Raw genomic sequence first — 17,917 nt, 5'->3', positions numbered from 1 at the left:
TGGATTTCTCAACACTGTTTTATATAGAGTAAGTGTAAACCCAAACTAATTTCAAGTATTTTTGGATAGAAAGCAAAAATCTTACAGAAGATTGTAAATTAAAAACAGAAAAACGAAGAAGTCAAAGTAGCCAAAACAATTTTGCAAGTGACCACGTTGAAAGATGTACAGTCTTATTCAGTAAGTACAGTCTTATTCATTGTAAAAACACAGTAGCCAAATCATTGTGGTATTAGTGGAAGGCAGACATCACCAGCACAGAACTGAATCAAATGTAGGCATATGTATATTAGAGCAATTGACTTTTTATATAGTGCAAAGACAGTTACCGTATATGCCATTTTCATCAAGTGATAATGATTAAAGAATTGGATATTTATATCAAAAGCTGAGCTTTGACTCACGTGTCATACTTCATGCAAAAAGAATGTCAAAATTTATCATAGAGTGATATAGAAAATAGAACTATTAAATTCTATGAATACATACACCACACACACACACACACACACACACACACACACACACACACACACAAAACATTTAACCTGGCAGCTTTCTTAGATATAATACTCAAAATACCAAGAACAAAAAACAATTCAGAATTCTACAATTTGATAAATAGAATGGTAAGGAAATATAAAACTATAAGCTTCATTACAATGTTATAAAAATATAGTTAATAAACATTCATCCAGAGTAAAAAAAGAATTCTCAAAACTTAATAATGAAACCGAGTCATTTCCTCTTACTTGATTTTTTTTAGTTAGAGTTTCATGTAGTTCATGCCAGCCTTGAACTCTGATTTGTTTTTCGCTTCTACCTCCCAAGTTCTGGCATTAGAGGCATTTAAAGATATGTAGCATTACACTTGAGGATGTGCACATAGGTCCCAGATATGTGCGTGCAATGATGCTCATCACCATTAGTCATCAGGGAGATGTAGACCGAAACTATAATGAAGTGTCACTATACATATACCAATGTTTCAGGTCCCTCCATCTATATGATCTATTGCTTTACCAGAATGCATAAGGTTTTTTCAAGGACCATCAATATTAAGTGTGTGAGCATGCGGACCTAAGAGATGGCTGCATATTACTGGTTGGAATATAAAAGAGTATAACTACTGTGGAAGCCCATCCTTATACATTAGCATATGACCCAGTAACCCTCCTGCAGGTATTTCCAAAGGAAATAGAAGCTAATGTTTACACAAATTGTGTATTAACATTTATAGTGATTATACACAGAGTGCATGCGCGCACGCACACACACACACACACACACACACACACACACACACACACACATACACACACACACAGAGGGAAGCAGGAACCAGATATTGTTCAGCTGCTATATGGATGAACAGATCGAAGCATCTATGTAATGTAATTCTATTCAGCAAAAGGAATAAATGCAGTATAAGTTCACCAAATGATATAGATGATTCAAATGCATTTTGCTAAGATAGAAGACATCCCCCAAGATGATGTATATAGTTTGATTTATATAAAAACTGCAAAAACAATGGGGGCAGAAGACAAATAAATGGTGACTGTGGTTTGGGGTTGAGCACAGAGTGGTTACAGAAGGCTGTGGGGAATACATTGGTTATAGTAATAGTTTCATGGCTGTAGACATTGAAGAAAATATGAGAAATCAATAAAGCACTCTAAGGCATTCTCCAGCATTGTTTTGTCTCTTATAACAAAAGCAAACTTCATTTCATAATGTGTTTGCATATATAAGGGTTTATGACCCAAACGAAGCAAAACTGTCTTTTATAAAAAGACAAGCTAATAAGAGAAGTGTATATGACCCCTGGAAATGCTTTTCTTTCTTTTAACATTTGGAAATATGACAGCCCCTTGCCTCCAGCACCTCAGCTGTGCAATGAGGATGTGGATGGATTATTAACGAGAGTGCTCCCATTCTGTTTTCAAACCCACATAATACTGGGTGAAAAAAAAACAGCCTTGTTGAAAGAATATTATACATCTTTCACACCATAGTTGGAGGTTTCTGACAGCTAGATACAGAAAAGTACAACACCGTGTGGTCAGTGTCAAACAGAAACCTCATCTATACAGAATCAAGAATAAGAGTTCCCGTCTCTCCAGAGTCTCCCAGACTAAGAGTCATCATATAAAAGATATCCCTGGAAAATACATTCTTTTTTCCTGTGGGGTTCAGATGCATTTAATCTAAAGAAATGCTACTGCTGTGGGCTGTTCTTACAGTGGTGACAATCTAAAAAGTTTTGATGACAGTAGGAATGACATTTTGGGCATATTATATATGGAGACAGAAGTATACAATTTGGAGTCTGCAATGGATCGTGACGCAGTCTGCTTTTTCTCACACTTTGCATTGTTTCTTGGCACTGTAGTATGTCTTAAAGCACACACCAGTTCTGCCAGCAACAGACCTCCTGAGCTGAACCTCATTATCACCATGGCATGGAATCAAATCCCCATCCCATTCTCTATGCTTTTATGTAAAGTATCAATGTCATGTCAGAGAACTAGGGTATTCTGTGCTTAGGGATTTGCCTCAGTATATGGAAAACAAGTAACATAGGAAGTCAGTGGGTGTGTGCACAGCCTCAAAGAAATGCCCCTAACAGCCGCACCTCTGATACTAACCAATATCAGGGGAAACCATCTTCTGCCTCTGGGGCAGTAATTCTCTAAATCAGTAATAGTCATGTATCCCATCCTTCTAGGCAATCTTCCATCTTGCCCCATAGGAATGGAAAGAAACCTTCCTGACTTTACTTTCATCTAAAAGTCCATGCATGTCCCGGTCATTCTGACTGCGTTTGGAATAACGGAAACATTTCTGAGTAGTGGAAAATATCCTGAGGGCGTTATGGTTCCTAAGAGTCAAGAAAGCAGAAAAAGAGATGAAGTAGCAATGGTAACTGAAGATACAGAGACAAGGTAGGGCAGAAGTGGCCGAGAAGAGCCGGGGAGCAGGGTGGGGTGGACTGAAGAACAGCATTGTCCAGAATTTCGTCAGGGCGGTGAAGCTTTTCTTAAGCGCCTAATCTGTCCAGGGAGCTACATCTCCAGCATCTGTGTAATTCTGTATCCTGTTCTTTGTTCTTTACCCGAGACCCACACTTACTCCCAAGGACTTTCCACAGAGAGAACCTTCGTTCTTAATTTTCCTTGCCCAGTGCATGGTGCCACAGCCTTCCAAGTGCAACTAAGAAATTTCTCGAACTTACCTCAGGATTGCAGCTATAACACCCACGTTCACTGTTCCCTGTCCTTCAGACCAGATGGAACAATGTCTACCGTCTCTGTATCCCAGGAATAGAAAAGCCACAGCCTTGCAAAAAAGCCTGTAAATTTGATATGTTTATATTTACCTATTAATCAGTGAAACTGGTTTTCATTTAATATTGTATGTGATATTGTTCTAAAATTTTTTAAAGAAAAAATTATTAAATCAAAAGATGTGGTCATTTAAAAATAATTAGAATGAATAAAATGAAATATGATGACATTCTATAATTATGTAAAATGAAATTATATGAGTGTTTTGTATATTACACATTTTGTTTCATTATTTATTTGTGGATTATGTATTTTGAATTTGCTCACTCTCAGCTCCCGCCACATCTGCCTTGCCTGCATTTGTGTCCTCTTTTTATTATTTCTAAAATTTCATCAAATGCACTTTATTTAAACATGTAGTCTTGCCTGTGTATCCTTCCAGTGGGGTGGGGTTGATCTCCCATATCCCAAATCCTTAAAGAAAAAGATTTAGAGCTTGGCCAAAGTAACACGATCCCAAATTCAAAAAGGAGTAGTAGGAAAACTTCTTGCTTCTTGCTTATGTTACATAACCCATGTAGGTTCATGGAAGGGCCTACATTACACATGTAAGAAGGACCCATCAGAAGACTGGTGGAAGCTCTGAAATGTTGTAGTGTATCTGAAATGCCAGACCTGAGTGGCCTGTGTTTTTGTCCTCTTTGTATTCATCAAATATATTTCCTTAATGTACAAGGAATGAAAATATTAGATTGGACAATCTCATAATGGTCTTTGTTGGTCTTCCAGTTGGAAGGGGAGTAAGTTATTTCATTTTATTGAGCTAATTGAGTTCATGAGTCCACCGAAGTAGGAGAGGCTTAGGAAGTGAAGGAGCAAGTGAAACATTTCATATTTAGTACTGACTTCACCTCGTCGGGAAATGCGGGTTTGATTAATAAGTTTATTGACTAAAATTTTAAAGCAAATATATCAAAATTTGTTCATCAATTATAGTTGATCTGTTTATTTTTCTGTTTATTCACTACTTGAAATGACTAACAAATATCCCTCTGTCTAAATCATTGAATACTTTTCTAATTATTCATTATGATAAACTAATTGAAAATTTTTAATTGCTACATCAAATAATTTTCACAAATTGAACTTTCATACTACCCAAATACTGTCTAGAGCGGAGGAGCAAATCTAGTTACAGTAATAATGAATGTGCTCATTTCTTTAAACATGCATCAATCCACAGTTAAATTTATACTTTTCCTGTGAGCATGGAAACTCAGAGTGAAAGGATCTTTATTGCTCAAGGATTTTTTTGGTCGTGTGTTTTGTTTTGGGTTTTGATTCTTAGATGTATACTTTAAAATGTTCCACTGTGGCTGGGCCAGGTTGCATAGGGATTTTTTAGGAGGCTAAAGTTGGAGAATTTCAAGTTTACAGGCATCTTGGTCAATTAGTGAAATTCTGTTTCAAAATACAAAGTAGCAAGAGGGTTGGAGATGAAGCTCTGTGATAGCATGTACTTGAAAACGTGGGTTTATACTGCAAGAACAACAAAAAGAACAATGGGACAAAGAGGTTTAGTTTTTTTTTAAAGGAAGAAGAAAAGAGAGGGAAAATATTCTCTTGTTCTGGAAAAAATGACTCAGAGAAATTAGTAGTCTAAATAGGACAATAGAAAACTTCATGTGAACTTAAAAAATATTTCTGTATAATCTATTATGACAATTTTTTTGTTAAATGCCATAGTAAATTGCTCATCTATTAATAGATAAAAAGTAGATACTTTTCTGAGGTTTGGAAGTAGCCTTTTTAAGATCTCATAATTTTTTTCAGCATTTGTTTTTCTTTACCCTCTGGTATTCCCTACCAACTTCTTTATCCCACCCTTTTTTCCAAACATCCACCCTTCTTTTAATGTCTGTGTGTGTGTGTGTATGTGTGTGTGTGTGTGTGTGTGTGTGTGTGTGTGTGTGTGTGTGTTCCTAAGTATATAAATACACCCTGATCAGTCTGTATATTCCTTGTATGTATGTTTTCAGGGCTGACCATTTGGTATTGGGTAACGAGTTGGTGTGCTCTTCCCCGAGGGAGACTATTTCTCCAACCTTTAGCATTCCTTCGACCACATGGGCTTGTCCCCACCCATGTTAACATGCCTCTTGGTGTCCTCCTTGCTCAGATATTGCTTAGGCAGCCATGTTGGTGAGGCTTCTTTCTCACACTTCTAGAAGACACAGTCTCATAGCAAACGTTCTGTCTCTCTGACTCTTTCTGCCTTCTCTTGAACATCAACTCTGCGCCTTAGGTGTAGGAATTGTGTTGTATATTTATTGGTTGGGAGTGGGCTCCACAACACTTCGCTCTGGTTGGTTGGGGTTTTCTAACATGTTCTTATCTCTTGCAAAAAGAATTTTTCTTGATGAGGGGTGAAAACACACTTAATCTGTGAGTTCGAGCATAAATAAAGAATGAAGTCAGGGGCTCTGTAGACTGAGTGAGGTGGCAGCTGAGGTTCCCCTTAAGGTTTATGACTTCATAGCCTCTGATAATTGGGAAGGTTTTCTGGTACTAAGCATGATTTCCCTATTGCTGAGTTGGCCTTAAACCCAACCAGAGAGCTCTTGGTTACTGTCAAGGTATGCATGTAATTATTAGATTCTTGGAGTTATTCTGTCATGCTGGTCATTTTTATGGATTACGGGCTTCATAGCTAGGTAGAGCTACTATGTCCTTTCCCATTTGGAAGCTTGCATGGCCCCTTCTGGCACCATGAACACTAGTTAGTCTTCAGGAGAAGACTTGAAGGTTACAACTAATTTGGGTCCTCTGGGCCCTTTGTTCAAAAGTCATGGTGTCTTCAGCAGTAGGGAGTAACTTTCACTTCTTGGGACCAACCAAAGGCAATTGTGGTCACCTATAATGTTTGGGAGTCTCCTGCACAACCACGGTCAACAATTTCAAAGAAACTTTCCACACCTGGTGTTGAATCTTTTGTTACTTCTTCTATGACTCTTGGGGGAAGCATTGTGAGTCTGAATAGGACATTTTCATTTAAACTGCATATTATATGTATATACCAACCTACGTGTATTATAGATGTTTTTAGTCTTTTTCAGAAAAATCTGCTATTTTACCCCCATTTCCTGTATTTATCTCTTTTCCTAATCAAAGCCTTTATTTCTCGCATCCCTTTTCAGATCACTTATAACCTGCTGTTCTGCCCATTTCTCCTCCCTCATAATCCCAAATGATTTCATTTTGCTTTCCTGATTTCTGCACTTATTCACATCTGAAACTTTGGAGCTAAAACCTTAGACTAAAGAACATGTGATGCTTGTCTTCCTGGGTCTTAGTTACCTAATTAAATATGGTGGTTTTTTTTTTTTAGTTCCATCCATTTACCTGCAAAGTTCATGATTTTATTTTTCTTTATAGCTGAAAATTATTCATAGGGTGTGTATCATCTATCTATCTATCTATCTATCTATCTATCTATCTATCTATCTATCTATCTACATCACATTTTCATTTTCTATGTTAATTGAAAGACATTTAGTCTGCTTCCTTTCTCTAGAATATGAAAAGAATCAACATGGCAGAGCATCTATGGAGTAGAATTTCAAGTCTTTGGGTTTTATGTTGAGGAATGGGTACCTGGGTCACATGGTAGACTTATTTTTAGCATTTTGAGAATTCTCCACGATTTCTAGAGTAGATGGACCAGTTTGCAATCCCACCAAGAGTGAATGAGTGTCCACTTTCCCCCACATCTCCTCTAGCATTTATTTTACATTGTTTTGTTGATTGTTGACACCTTACTTGTTTTTATTTGGATTTCTCTAAGTTTTAGGGACCATAAACATTTTGAGAGATATTTTTTCACTAAGTTTATTTTTTTTGAGAATTCTCTAGTCAAGCTCCAAGTTGAATTTTTTTAATGTGTCCTTTTTGTTTGTTTTATGGTTTTTGTTGTTGCTCTTTGTATATTCTGAATATCAATTCTCTGTCAGATGTATAGTTGTCAAAGACTTTCTGTGGCATTTATTTTAACTCAACTGTTAGTTAGCTATGTAAGAACTTTATAGTCTTATGAGATCTTACTTGTCAGTTGTTGGCCGTCTTTCTTGAGTAAATGAGTTCCTATGCAGAAAGTCCTTTCCTATACTTGTATCATCTAGGGTACGCGTTGCAGATTTTTTCTAGTAGTTTCAGGTTTCATATTAAATTTTTGATTCATTTGGAGATAGGTTTTGTGCAAGGTGATGCGTTCTGGTCTTATTTCGTTCCTCTGTATGTGGGCATCCTGTTTGCTCAGACTCCTTTGCTGAAGGTGCCGTCTTTTCTCTAGTCTATGTTTTTGGCCTTGTTGTCATGTATTAGACAGCTAAAGCTGTGTGTACTCATGTTCAGGTCTTTGACTGTGTTTCATTGGTTAACATGTTTGGTTTTGTGTCAGTGCTATATTGTTTTTGATCACTATGGCTCTCAATATATCTTGAGATCTGGGACAGTAATTCCTCCAGCATTGTTCTTTCCATTCAAGATTATTTAGCATTAGGAGCGTCTTCTGTGGTTTCTGTGTGAATTTTAGGATAGGTTTCTCTATTTCTATGATGAATGAGATAAGGATTTTGATTGGCATTGCATTCTTTCTATACATGGTTTAGTAGAATAGTCATTTCCCACAATACTAATCCTACTGGTCCTTGGGCATGGGATATATTTCCATTTTCTAGTATCTGATTCTTCTGGGATTTCAATTTTTTATTGTAAATGTCCTTCACCTCCTTGGTTAGGTTTATTCTTAGATTTTTGTTTATTTGTTTTGTTTTCATTGAGCCTACTGTGACTGGAAGCATTCCATGATATCTTTCTCTAAATGTCTGTGTTGGTATATAGAAAAGCTATTGATTTGTGAAAGTTGATTCTATATTTTGCCACATTGCTGAATTTGTTCATCATCTTTGGAGGTTTTCTGGTCAACTTTGGAATTTGTGTGTGTGTGTGTGTGTGTGTGTGTGTGTGTGTGTGTGTGTATTTATGTTCATGTACAAACAAAGGTAGCATGACTTCTTTATTTCCTATTGTATCCCTTTAATTTACCTCTCTTGCCTTATTGATCCAGCTGGTGCTTTAAGGTCACTATTAGAAAGGAAGGTGGATATTGGATAGTCCTGCCTTATTACTGGCCGTGGGTTTCTTCAAGATACCTTTAATTATGTTTAAGTAAATTCCATCTACTCCTACTATTGCTGGTAGTTTTATCAAGAAGCCATATTGGATTTTGTCAAAATCTGTTTCTGTATCCATTAAGAGAATCGTGTCATTTTTGTCTTTAAATTCATTTGTGTGGTTTAATAGATCCATTGACTTGCTTATAGGAACAATCCCTGCATTTCAGAAATAAAACCAACTTCATGGTGAATGATGATTTTGATACAAACCTTCATTGGGCTTTTAAATATTTACATTTCGATTCTGTGTTCATAGGGGATATTGGCCTATAGTTTTGCTGTTGTTGTTTTGTTACTGTTTTTCTTAGCTGGTTTTGGTATAAGAATGATCCAGGCTTTGTAGAAGGAATTTGGAAATATTCATTCTGTTTAACAATTTAAGAGGATTGGTTGTAGATGATTTTTGACAGTCCAATGGATTGTATGAATCCATCTAGCCATGGAATTTCCTTTCTTTTTTTTTTTAAACCAGAAGTCTTTTTATTCTTATTTCAAACTTTTCAATTGTTATGAGACTAGTTAAGTTGTTGATCCCTTCTTCTTGGTTTAATTTTTGGTGATTTGACTGAAAATAAAATTGTACAATGTTTTTAGGTTTTCTGCTAATGAAGTATAGATTTTTAAAGTGTTTCTTTATAATAATATGAATTTCTTTAGTGTCTATTTAATGTTTCCCTGTTTACTTCTGATTCTGTTCATTTGAGTCCTTCTTTTCTTTCTTCCTGTTGGTTAATTAGACCAAGGGCTTGTTATTATTATCTTTTCAAAGAACCAGCTCCAGATTCATTGGTTCCTTTGATTGTTTTCTTCATTTCTACCTTATTTGTTTCTGGGTTTTATTATTCATTGTCATCTAGTATGTTGATTTATTCTCCCCCCAAATTCCTTTAGTGTGACCCAAAGATTCTATTCTGTTTGTTTTCACTTTAATTTAGTTCCAGGAAATTTCATATTTCTTTCTCGATTTCTTCCTTGGCTCATTGACCTTTCAATAATGAGTTGTTCAATCTCGATGAGTTTGTGTATTTATTTACATTGTTACATGCATTACAGAAATGTTTGCTTTCCATCAGCTTAAGTTTCATTGCATTTCAGTCAGATAGGATACATGGAGTTATTTCCATCTTTCTGATTTTACAAAAATTTACATTGTATCCTAGGATGTGGTCTATTTTAGAGTCACTTCCATGTGCTGCTGACTGGAATGCATAATCCTTTGCATTTAAGTGAATGAATAATATGTAGCTATGTCAAGTCCCTTTGACAGATGATATAATTTAATTCTGATGTTTATCTGCTTTTTTGTCCAGTTGAAGTCATCTGTTATTCATGAGTTGATGTTAAACTGGGTCTTTAATTTTATGTGGTATATTTTTTATGTGTTTGTTTCAGAGCTTGGTACATATATATTTAGAACAGTGATATTTTCTTGTTCAGAAATTCCCTTGATTAGAATTAAATGTTCTTTATATTTTCCGATAAATTTTAGTTTGAAGTCTATTTTCTCAGCTATCGGATGGTAGGTGACACCTGATATCCCTACACTAATTGGTGCACATCTTTAAAGCTAAGATCTGTCTCTTGTAGTCTACACATATATGGGCTTTCTTTCATTTTCAATTCTGATAACCTCTGTCTTTTGGTTGGTATGTCGTTGTTGAAAAGGTGTGTGTTGATTGCCATCCTGTGTTGTTGAAATTTGGTGTCATCCTTTGTGTTCCCAGTGGTGCTTATATTTTAGTAATTATTACTCTCTCCTGCCAAAGACAATGGTTCCTGAATTTTCTTATTATTGATGTGCTGAATATAAACTTTTAGGTGGTTTATATCACAGAAAGCTTTTTTTTTTCATCTTTATTAACTTGGGTATTTCTTTTTTTTTTAATTAACTTGAGTATTTCTTATTTACATTTCGAGTGTTATTCCCTTTCCCGGTTTACGGGCCAACATCCCCCTAACCTCTCTCCCTCCTCTTCTTTATGGCTATTCCCCTCCCCATACTCCCCCCATTGCCGCCCTCCCCCCAACAATCACGTTCACTGGGGGTTCAGTCTTAGCAGGACCCAGGGCTTCCCCATACACTGGTGATCTTATTAGGATATTCAATGCTACCTATGAGGTCAAGAGTCCAGGGTCAGTCCATGTATAGTCTTTAGGTAGTGGCTTAGTCCCTGGAAGCTCTGGTTGCTTGGCATTGTTGTTCATATGGGGTCTCGAGCCCCTTCAAGCTCTTCCAATTCTTTCTCTGGTTCCTTCAACGGGGGTCCTGTTCTCAGTTCAGTGGTTTGCTGCTGGCATTCGCCTCTGTATTTGCTGTATTCTGGCTGTGTCTCTCAGGAGAGATCTACATCCAGCTCCTGTCTGCCTGCACTTCTTTGCTTCATCCATCTTGTCTAATTGGGTGGCTGTATATGTATGGGCCACATGTGGGGCAGGCTCTGAATGGGTGTTCCTTCTGTGTCTGTTTTAATCTTTGCCTCTCTCTTCCCTGCCAAGGGTATTCTTGTTCCCCTTTTAAAGAAGGAGTGAAGCATTCACATTTTGATCATCCTTCTTGAGTTTCATGTGTTCTGGGCATGTAGGGTAATTCAAGCATTTGGGCTAATAGCCACTTATCAATGAGTGCATACCATATGTGTTTTTCTGTGATTGGGTTACCTCACTCAGGATGATATTTTCCAGTTCCAACCATTTGCCTATGAATTTCATAAAGTCATTGTTTTTGATAGCTGAGTAATATTCCATTGTGTAGATGTCCCACATTTTCTGTATCCATTCCTCTGTTGAAGGGCATCTGGGTTCTTTCCAGCTTCTGGCTATTATAAATAAGGCTGCTATGAACATAGTGGAGCACATGTCTTTTTTATATGTTGGGGCATCTTTTGGGTATATGCCCAAGAGAGGTATAGCTGGATCCTCAGGCAGTTCAATGTCCAATTTTCTGAGGAACCTCCAGAGTGATTTCCAGAATGGTTGTACCAGTCTGCAATCCCATCAACAATGAAGGAGTGTTCCTCTTTCTCCACATCCTCGCCAGCATTTGCTGTCACCTGAGTTTTTGATCTTAGCCATTCTCACTGGTGTGAGGTGAAATCTCAGGGTTGTTTTGATTTGCATTTAACTTGGGTATTTCTTATTTACATTTCGATTGTTATTCCCTTTCCCAGTTTCCAGGCCAACATCCCCAGAACCCGTCCCCCTCCCCTTCTGTATGGATGTTCCCCTCCCCATCTGCCCACCATTACCGCCCTCCCCACAATAATCACGTTCACTGGGGGTTCAGTCTTGGCAGGACCAAGGGCTTCCCCTTCCACTGGTGCCCTTACTAGGCTATTCATTGCTACCTCTGAGGTTGGAGCCCAGGGTCAGTCCACTTATATTCTTTGGGTAATGGCTTAGTCCCTGGAAGTCCCTGGTTGGTTGGCATTGTTGCTCATATGGGGTCTGAAGCCCGTTCAAGCTCTTTTAATCCTTTCTAAGATTTCTAAAACGGGGGGGGGGGTCCTGTACTAAGTTCAGTGGTTTATTAATGGCATTCGCCTATGTATTTGCTGTATTCTGTCTGTGTCTCTCAGGAGAGATCTACATCCGGTTCCTGTCTGCCTGCACTTCTTTGCTTCATCCATCTTATCTAGTTTGGTGGCTGTATATGTATGGGCCACATGTGGTGCAGGCTCTGAATGGGCGTTCCTTCAGTCTCTGTTCTAAACTTTGCCTCCCTATCCCCTCCTAAGGCTATTGTTGTTCCCCTTTTAAAGAAGGAGTCGAGCATCTGCATTTTCGCCATCCTTCTTGAGTTTCATGTGTTCTGTGCATCTTGGGTAATTTGAGCATTTGAGCTAATATCCACTTATCAATGAGTGCATACCATGTGTGTTTTTCTCTGATTGGCTTACCTTACTCAAGATGATATTTTCCACTTCCATCCATTTGCCTATGAATTTCATGAAGTGACTGTTTTTTGTTGTTGTTGTTGTTGTTGTTGTTGTTTTTGTTTGTTTGTTTGTTTTTTGAGGTTTTACACACTTTTTTTTCTCCATCTTTATTAAATTGGGTTTTTTTTGGTTTGTTTTGTTTTTGTTTTTGTTTTTTTTTTTTTTTTTTTTTTTTTACTTTGGACCTCAGATTTATTGCTTAGCAGAACTTGTTATGGAATTAGCTTCTGGTTGGCAACCTTTTTTTCTTTCATTCTTTCCTTTCTTTTTTTTTCTCCATCTTTATTAAATTGGGTATTTCTTATTTACATTTCATTTTTTATTCCCTTTCCCTGTTTCCAGGTCAACTTGCCCTTAACTCCTCCCCCTTCCCTTCCCTATGGGTGCTCCCCTCCCCATCTGCCCCCCCCATTACCTCCCTCCCCACAACAATCATGTTCACTGGGGGTTCAGTCTTGGCAGGACCAAGGGCTTACCCTTCCACTGGTGCTCTTAATAGGATATTCATTGCTACCCATGCAGTTGGAGCCCAGGGTCCGTCCATGTATAGTCTTTGGGTAGTGGCTTAGTCCCAGGAAGCTGTGGTTGGTAGGCATTGTTGCTCATATGGGGTCTGAAGCCCCTTCAAGCTCTTTCAGTCCTTTCTCTGAATCCTTCAACAGGGGTCCTGTTCTCAGTTCGGTGGTTTGCTGTTGGCATTCGCCTCTGTATTTGTTGTATTCTGGCTGTGTCTCTCAGAAGAGATCTACATCCGGTTCCTGTCTGCCTGCACTTCTTTGCTTAATCCATCTTACATAGTTTGGAGCTGTATATATATGTGCCACATGTGGGGCAGGCTCTGAATGAGCGTTTCTTGAGCTTCTGTTAACTTTGCCTCCCTATTCCCTCCCAAGGGTATTCTTGTTCCCCTTTTAAAGAAGGAGTGAAGCATTCACATTTTGGTCATCCTTCTTGAGTTTCACGTGTTCTGTGCATCTAGGATAATTCAAGTATTTGTGCTAATATCCACTTATCAATGAGTGCATACCATGTGTGTTTTTCTGTGATTGGGTTACCTCACTCAGGATGATATTTTCCAGTTCCATCCATTTGCCTATGAATTTCATAAAGTCATTGTTTTTGGTAGCTGTGTAGTATTCCATTGTGTAGATGTCCCACATTTTCTGTATCCATTCCTCTGTTGAAGGGCATCTGGGTTCTTTCCAGCTTCTGGCTATTATAAATAAGGCTGCTGTGAACATACTGGAGCTTGTGTCTTTTTTATGGGTTGGGGAATCTTTTGGGTATATGCCCAAGAGTGGTATAGCTGGGTCCTCAGGTAGTGCAATGTCCAATTTTCTGAGGAACCCCCAGACTGATTTTCAGAGTGGTTGTATCAGTCTGCAATCCCACCAACAATGGAGGAGTGTTAATTTTTCTCCACATTCTTGCTAACATCTGCTGTCGCTGGAGTTTTTGATTTTAGCCATTCTGACTGGTGTGGCGTGAAATCTCAGGGTTGTTTTGATTTGGATTTCCCTTATGACCAAAGATGTTGAACATTTCTTTAGGTGCTTCTCAGCCATTCTGCATTCCTTGGCTGTGAATTATTTGTTTAGCTCTGAACCCCATTTTTAATAGGATTATTTGTCTTCCTGTGGTCTAACTTCTTGAGTTCTTTGTATGTTTTGGATATAAGCCCTCTATCTGTTGTAGGATTGGTAAAGATCTTTTCCTAATCTGTTGGTTGTCGTTTTGTCCTAACAACAGTGTCCTTTGTCTTACATAAGCTTTGCCATTTTTTGAGATCCCATTTGTCAATTCTTGATCTTAGCGCATAAGCCATTGGTGTTTTATTCAGGAAATTTTCTCCAGTGCCCATGTGTTCAAGAGTCTTGCCCACTTTTTCTTCTATTAGTTTGAGTGTATCTGGTTTGATGTGGAGGTCCTTGATCCACTTGGACTTAAGCTTTGTATAGGGTGATAAGAATGGATTGATCTGCAATCTTCTACATCCTGACCTCCAGTTGAACCAGCACCATTTGCTGAAAATGCTATCTTTTTTTCCATTTGAGGCTTTTGGGCCCTTGTTAAAAATCAAATGACCATAGGCTGTGGGTTCATTTCTGGGTCTTCAATTCTATTCCACTGGTCTATCTGCCTGTCTTTATACCAATGCCATACCTTTTTATCACTATTGCTGTGTAATACTGCTTGAGTTCAGGGATAGTGATTCCCCTGGAAGTACTTTTATTGTTGCGGATAGTTTTACCTATCCTGGGTTTTTTCTTATTCCAGCTGAATTTGCAAATTGTTCTGTCTAAGTCTCTGAAGAATTGGACTGGAATTTTGATCGAGATTGCATTGAATCTGTAGATTACTTTTGGTAAAATAGCAATTTTTACTATATTAATCCTGCCAATCCATGAGCATGGGGGATCTTTCCATCTTCTGAGATCTTATTCAATTTCTTTTTTCAGAGGCTTGAAATTCTTATCATACAGATCTTTTACTCGCTTGAGTAAAGTCACACCGATGTATTTTATATTATTTGGGTCTATTATGAAGGTTGTTATTTCCCTAATTTCTTTCTTGGCCTGTTTCTCTTTTGTGTAGAGGAAGGCTACTAATTTATTTGAGTTAATTTTATACCCAGCCACTTTGCTGAAGGTGTTTATCAGGTTTAGTAGTTCTCTGTTGGAACTTTTGGGATCACTTAAATATACTATCATATAATCTGTAAATAGTGATATTTTGAATTCTTCCTTTCCAATCTGTATCCCTTTGATCTCCTTTTGTTGTGTGATTGTTCTGGCTAGGACTTCGAGAACTATAATGAATAAGTAGGGTGAGAATGAGCAGCCTTGTCTAGTCCCTGATTTTATTGGGATTGCTTCAAGTTTCTCTCCATTTAGTTTAATGTTAGCTACTGGTTTGCTGTATATGGCTTTTACTACGTTTAGGTATGGGCCTTGAGTTCCTATTCTTTCTAGGATTTTTACCATGAAGGGGTGTTGAATTTTGTCAAATGCTTTCTCAGCATCTAATGAAATGATCATGTGGTTTTGTTCTTTCAGTTTGTTTATATAGTCGATTACATTGATTATAGTTGATTATGGTTTTCCCTATGTTAAATCATCCCTGCATACCTGGTATGAGGCCTATTTGATCATGTGTGGATGATTGTTTTGATATGTTCTTGGACTCGGTTTGCCAGAATTTTATTGAGTATTTTTGTGTCAATCTTCATAAGGGAAATTGGTCTGATGTTCTCTTTCTTTGTTGGGTCTTTGTGTGGTTTAGGTAGAAGAGTAATTGTGGCTTCATAGAAGTAATTTGGTAGCTCTCTGTCTGTTTCAATTTTATGGAATAGTTTGGATAATATTGGTATGAGGTCTTCTATGAAGGTATGATAGAATTCTGCACTGAACCCATATGGACCTGGGCTCATTTTGGTTGGGAGACTTTTAATGACTGCTTCTATTTCTTTAGGAGTTATGCGGTTGTTTAAATCATTTATCTGTTCCTGATTTAGCTTCGGTACCTGGCATCTGTCTAGGAACCTGTCCATTTTCTCCAGATTTTCAAGTTTTGTTGAATATAGGCTTTTGTAGTAGGATCTGATGATGTTTTTAATTTCCTCTGATCCTGTTGTTATGTCTCCCTTTTTATTTCTGATTTTGTTCTTTCATTCTTTTTTTCTTTTTCTTTTTTTTTCAGAGCTGGGGACTGAACCCAGGGCCTCGTGCTTGCTAGGCAAGCGCTCTACCACTGAGCTAAATCCCCAACCCCTTATTTCTGATTTTGTTAACTTGGACACACTCTCTGTGTCCTCTGGTTAGTCTGGCTAAGGGTTTATCTACCTTGTTGATTTTCTCAAAGAACCAGCTTTTGGTTCTGTTGATTCTTTCTATGATCCTTTTTGTTTCTACTTGGTTGATTTCATCTCTGAGTTTGATTATTTCGTGCCTTCTACTCCTCCTGGGTGTATTTGTTTCTTTTTGTCCTAGAGCTTTTAGGTGTGCTGTCAAGCTGCTGATATATGCTCTCTCCTATTTCTTTTTGCAGGCACTCAGTGGTATGAGTTTTCCTCTTAGCACAGCTTTCATTGTGTCCCATCATTTTGGGTATGTTGTACCTTCATTTTCATTAAATTCTAAGAAGTCTTTAATTTCTTTCTTTATTTCTTCCTTGACCAGGTTATCATTGAGTAGAGCATTGTTCAACCTCCATGTATATGTTGGCATTCTTTCCTTATTGTTATTGAAGACCAACTTTAGCCCGTGGTGGTCTGATAGGATGCATGGTATTATTTCTGTCTTTCTGTATCTGGTCAGGCCTGTTTTGTGCCTGGTTATATAGTCAATTTTGGAGAAATTACCATGGGTTGTTGAGAAGAAGGTATATACTTTTTTTTTTAGGATAGAATGTCCTATAAATATCTGTTAAGTCCATTTGGTTCAAATCTTCTGTTAGTCTGTCTATGTCTCTGTTTAATTTCTGTTTCCATGATCTGTCCATTGATGAGAGTGGGGTGTTGAAATCTCCTACTATTATTTTGTGAGGTGCAATGTGTGCTTAAGCTTTAGTAAGGTTTCTTTTATGTATGTAGGTGGCCCTGTATTTGTAGCATTGATGATTAGCGTTGAGAGTTCATCTTGGTGGATTTTTCCTTTGATGAATATGAAGTATCCTTCCTTATCTTTTTTGATGACTTTTGGTTGAAAATTTATTTTATTCAATATTTGAATGGCTACTCCAGCTTGCTTCTTCAGACCATTTGCTTGGAAATTTGTTTTCCAGCCTTTTACTCTGAGGTAATTTATGTCTTTCTCTCTGAGATGTGTTTCCTGTAGGCAGCAAAATGCTGGGCCCTCATTGTGTATCCAGTTTGTCAATCTGTGTCCTTTTTTTGGGGAATTGAGTCCATTGATATTGAGAGATATTAAGGAATAGTGATTGTTGCTTCCTGTTATATTCGTGTTTGGATGTGAGATTATGTTTGTGCTTGTCTTCTTTTTGTTTTGTTGCAAAAAGTTTAATTTCTTGCTTTTACTAGGTGTAGCTTGCTTCCTTGCATTGGGCTTTGCCATTTATTATCTTTTGTAGGGCTGAATGTGTAAAAAGATATTGTGTAAATTTGGTTTTGTCATGGTATATCTTGGTTTCTCCATCTATGTTCTCTTAGGGTCTGTATGACATCTTTACATGATCTTCTGGCTTTCATAGTCTCTGGTGAGAAGTCTGGTGTAATTCTTATAGGTCTGCCTTTATATGTTACTTGATCTTTTCCCCTACTGCTTTTAATATTCTTTTTTGTTTTGTGCATTTGGTGTTTTGACTATTATGTGACAGGAGGAATTTCTTTTCTGGTCCAATCTATTTGGAGTTCTGTAGGCTTCTTTTATGTTTATGGGCATCTCTTTCTTTAGGTTAGGGAAGTTTTGTTCTATGATTTTGTTGAAGATAGTTACTGGTC

This window comes from Rattus norvegicus, chromosome 6 (genome assembly GCF_036323735.1).
Source record: "Rattus norvegicus strain BN/NHsdMcwi chromosome 6, GRCr8, whole genome shotgun sequence".
Lineage (NCBI taxonomy): Eukaryota > Metazoa > Chordata > Mammalia > Rodentia > Muridae > Rattus > Rattus norvegicus.
This window is presented reverse-complemented; position numbering follows the sequence as displayed.